Raw genomic sequence first — 4,484 nt, 5'->3', positions numbered from 1 at the left:
CCTGTGCACTCCAGCCTGGGTGACAGAGTGAGACTTTGTCTCAAAAAAAAAAAAAAGAAGAAGAAGAAAAGGCCATCTTCAAGCCAGAGAGAGAGGCCTCAGGAGAAGCCAACTCTGCTGGCACCATGATCTTGAACTTTCAGGCTCCAGAATCATAAGAAAGTAGATTTTTGTTGTTTTAAACACCCAGCCTGTGGTATTCTGTTGTGGCAGCCCTGGCAGACTAACACATGTGACATATACAGACAGGTAAATCCACAGAGACAGAAAGGAGGTGAGTGTTGGCCAGTGGGTGAGGGGAGGCAGGATGTGGAGTGATTATTATATGAGTACTGGGTTTTGTTTTGTTTTTTTGACACGGAGTCTTACTCTGTCGCCCAGGCTGGAGTGCAATGGTGCAATCTCGGCTCCCTGCAACCTCCACCTCCCAGGTTCAAGCGATTCTCCTGCCTCAGCCTCCCAAATAGCTAGGATTATAGGCACCCGCCACCACGCCTGGCTGATTTTTGTATTTTTAATAGAGACAGGATTTCACCGTATTGGCCAAGCTGGTCCTGAACTCCTGACCTTGTGATCGGCCCACCTCGGCCTCCAAAAGTGCTGGGATTACAGGCATGAGTCACCGCACCTGGCCTTGAGTACTGGGCATTTTTATAAAATGATGAGAAAGTTTTGAAACTAGAGAGAGCTAGTGGTTACACAACATTGTGAATCCACTAAATACCACTTAATTGTACACTTTAAAGTGGGTAATTACATGTTACATGAATTTCACCTCAATTTTTAAAGAAGCCAGAACAGTCCAATTCATGGGACAGAAAATAGAATGGTGGATGCCAGGGGATGGGAGAGGGCGGATTAGGGAATTAATTTTTAACAAGGACAGAGTTTTAGTTTGGGAGTATGAAAAAGTTCTTGAGGCAGATGGTGGTGATGGTTGCACAATTCAAATGGATTTACTGCCACTGAACTGTACCTTCAATGGTTAAATGGTAAATCTACTATGCCTATTTTACTACAATAAATTTATTTTGCTTTTTTGCATCAATTTTTAAGCTAAAGTATGGTGCTAATCGAAGGAACCATCATCAAAGCGAAAAGTTGAGCTGCATTCTGTGCTATCTTCTCGATTTTTCTATAAACCTAATACTGTTCTAAAAAATAAAGTCCATTTAAAAGAAAATGGTCAAGCTTCAATCAGGAGAAGATATTTGCAATGCACACTCTGGAAGAAAATATTAAGGAGAATCCAAAATGTATAAAAAGATAGGGTTAGAATCAGGGTTAGGAGAACCCAGAGGAGAATAAGGTGGGGGCAAGGCTTTGAGGGTCTTGATTCATTTTTACCCATCCTTAGACTATCTGCAGACTAAGCTTCAAGTGTTCAACTGCTGCTACAACAAATCATCACAAATTAACAGCTCAAAATAACACACGTCTATCATCATAGTCCTGAAGGTCAGAAGTCACGATCGGCTTAGAAAGTTTCTCTGCTCTAGGTCTCACAAGGCCAAAATCAAGGTTTTGGCTGGCTGGGCTCCTATCAGGAGGCTCCAGGGAGAAACTGCCTCTAAGTGCATTCAGGTTGCCGGCAGAACCCAGTTCCTTGTGGTTGCAGGCTGGGCTTCAGCTGGGGGCCACCTTTAGCTCCTAGAGGCCTCTCTCCTGGCCTTGCATGTGGCCACCTGTGTCTCAGAACCAGCAGTGGTTTGTCAAATCCTCCTCATTGCCCAACCCCCTGCCCTGCCCCAGCCACAAAGCAGTGAAGCTAGGGTCCAAACCCCCTACATCTCAGAGTCAGCGCAGGCAGGACCTGTCATCTCCTGCTTGGAATAGCACAGATTTCTTCTGCCAAATCTCTCTTCTGCCTTCCTTTTCTATCTCTGACTCCAGCCCAGGAGTGCTTTTCACTTTAAGGACTCAGGATTAGGCTGGGCCTACCTGGATCATCCAGGCTATTCATTCTCCTTAAGACCCCTAACTTTAATTGCATGAGCAAAATCCATTTTGCCATATGCAATATGATATATTCATAATTACAAAACATGTCATATCATTTATAACACAATCACAGGTTCCGGGGATTAGGATGTGGACTTCTAGGAGGGCCACTCTGCCTACCACACCTCCCTGGAGGTGATGGTACCCAACTCCACGGAGTTCAGGTGATGGCACAGGCCAAGAGAGCTACCCTCAGGCTGATAGGACCTGGGTCCCCCAGCCCGCAGGTTGTGAAGCCAGGGTGCAAATATTGGATGTAGTTCCCACAATACTCTCAATGCACTGTGTAGTCCAATGACTGTCAATGACTGTCATAGTAGCAATGCCACCTGCCTCTGTCTGGTGCTTTGGCAACCGTACAATGCACTGTCATGCCTTTTTTTCTCACTTCTCTAACAGTCACAGGGGTCTACCAGCTCCATTTCACCCCTAGAGAACTGAGTTTCCAATGTGGGCCACTTGTCCAAGCAGGGTCTCCCCAATCTTTACCATTAGCCCATTTTGTGGGCCACAGACCAGGAATATGAACGTACTTTTTTTTTTTTTTTTAGACAAAGTCTCAGTCTAGTCACCCAGGCTGGAGTGCAATGGCTCGATCTCCACTCACTGCAACCTCCGCCTACCGGGTTCAAGCGATTCTCCTGCCTCAGCCTCCCTAGTAGCTGGGACTACAGGCATGTGCCACCATGCCCGGCTAATTTTTGTATGTTTGGTAGGGACGGGGTTTCACCATGTTGGCCAGGCTAGTCTCGAACTCCCGACTTCAGGTGATCCGCCCACCTCGGAGTCCCAAAGTGCTGGCATTACAGGCCTGAGCCACCACGCCCGGCTTTAGCATATCTTCGAACCCCCTCCAGACAGTATTCGTGAGGGTAAACAAAAGGTACTGAGCCCCTGCTGGGCACCAACCCTGGCGGAGACGTGCGGACAGATTCCACCCTCAAAGAGCTATCCTGGGAAATGTCCCTGTTTGGTAACAATTTTGCTTCCAAAAACCTCGCCTGGCCTGTGTCGGGCCGGCAGGGCCAACCCCGGCGGTTCCAACCTCTGTGGTTCCCTGGCGAGGCGGGGACAGTTTGAGGTGCAGTCGTGGGTTTCGTGACCCTGGGTCACGGTATTCGGTGCAACCCTCCGTTTCTGGTGCAAAAATCACTTGCAACTAGTGTTAAAACCCCAGCCCTGGAATCCCTCTCGGACTCCACCCCAGAACCCGGGCAGGCCAGGGCGCGGAGGTGAAGCGGGTCGAGAGCGAGCCATGGCGCCTGCACTATCCCGGACCCGCCCGAGACCCCGGTGGGCGCGTGGCCACCTGGGGCTGCCGTGAAAGGGGCTTCGAGGAGGCCCCGCGGCGGCTGGCAGCAGGGAGGCCATTTGGGTGTGGCTTTCGCTGTTTTAAGGCTGAAAGTTGTAGAGTAAAATTTTATTAAAACTAAAAAGAAGCTTCAGGAACTTGTCGCAGGTGACAGTGAGGCGTCCGCGCACGGCTGGTGGGTGCCCGGCTGGCCCGGGGTGGGAAGGGGCGGCGGCGGCGCCGTGGCCCTGTGTTACCGGGAGGAGGGCGTTGCGTGGGTTGTCCTGGTCCTTGGCCTTTTGAACAAAGTATTGAACAAAACACACAAAGTAACAAAGGAATGAAACGCAGGAACCGAGGCAGGGAAAGCAGGAATTTGTTAAAGCGAGAAAGCACCCACAGGGTGGGAGCGGGCCCAAGAAGCAGCTCAAGGGCCAGTTAGAAAGTTTTCTGGGCTTTAAGTCTTTCATTTGAGGTTCTTATCAGCTACCTCTTACCTGGATGAAGGTTTTGGTTGGTGGCTAAAGGCTGGGGTGAACTGATGCCCTATGCGGATGAAGGGGCGGTTCCTGCATGGCTCTTGGCCACCCCAAGGCACTCTCCCTTTCCGTCTGGGAGGAGGGGTGTAGGGAGAGTAGCCCTTGGTACTTTACTACTCGCAATGGGGAGAGGGGTTTTTCCTTTTGGTTTGGGAAATTTGCGTTAATCGGCCTCAGATTCTCTGCCCCAGACCTTGGTGTTTTCCCTTGATTCAGCTTTAGGAAGTCAGCAGGAATCGGCCTTAAGTTCCCTGCCTCCTGACCCTATTCTCCTGCCTCACATGGACGCGGACCAGGCGGGAGCTCCACAAGGACCCAGGTGGCCCCGTGCCCCGCGTGGGCGGCGAGGACCTGGTCTTCCTGGAGGGCGAGCTGCCGGGCCCGCAGGGAGCTGCTGGAGATCCAGAGCCTGCTCTATGCCATCAAGAGCAGGTGGAGGCGGAGGAGTGGAGCGCCCAGGCCCCCGCACCCAGCCCGCGCGCGGAGGCGGAGGAGCGGGTGACCAGTCTGTGCGCCCAGGCGGAGAGGAAGGCCTCGGTGGCAGCGCGGATGGGCAGGCGGATCGTGGAACTGCACCAGCGGATCGCCGGCTGCCAGTGCTGCTGAGCCGACTGAGCCGCGCGGGGTGGAGTCCTTCGGGGCTGGAGTCCGGC

Source organism: Colobus angolensis, unplaced genomic scaffold (genome assembly GCF_000951035.1).
Source record: "Colobus angolensis palliatus isolate OR3802 unplaced genomic scaffold, Cang.pa_1.0 Scaffold143, whole genome shotgun sequence".
In the NCBI taxonomy this organism is placed as follows: Eukaryota; Metazoa; Chordata; class Mammalia; order Primates; family Cercopithecidae; genus Colobus; species Colobus angolensis.
This window is presented reverse-complemented; position numbering follows the sequence as displayed.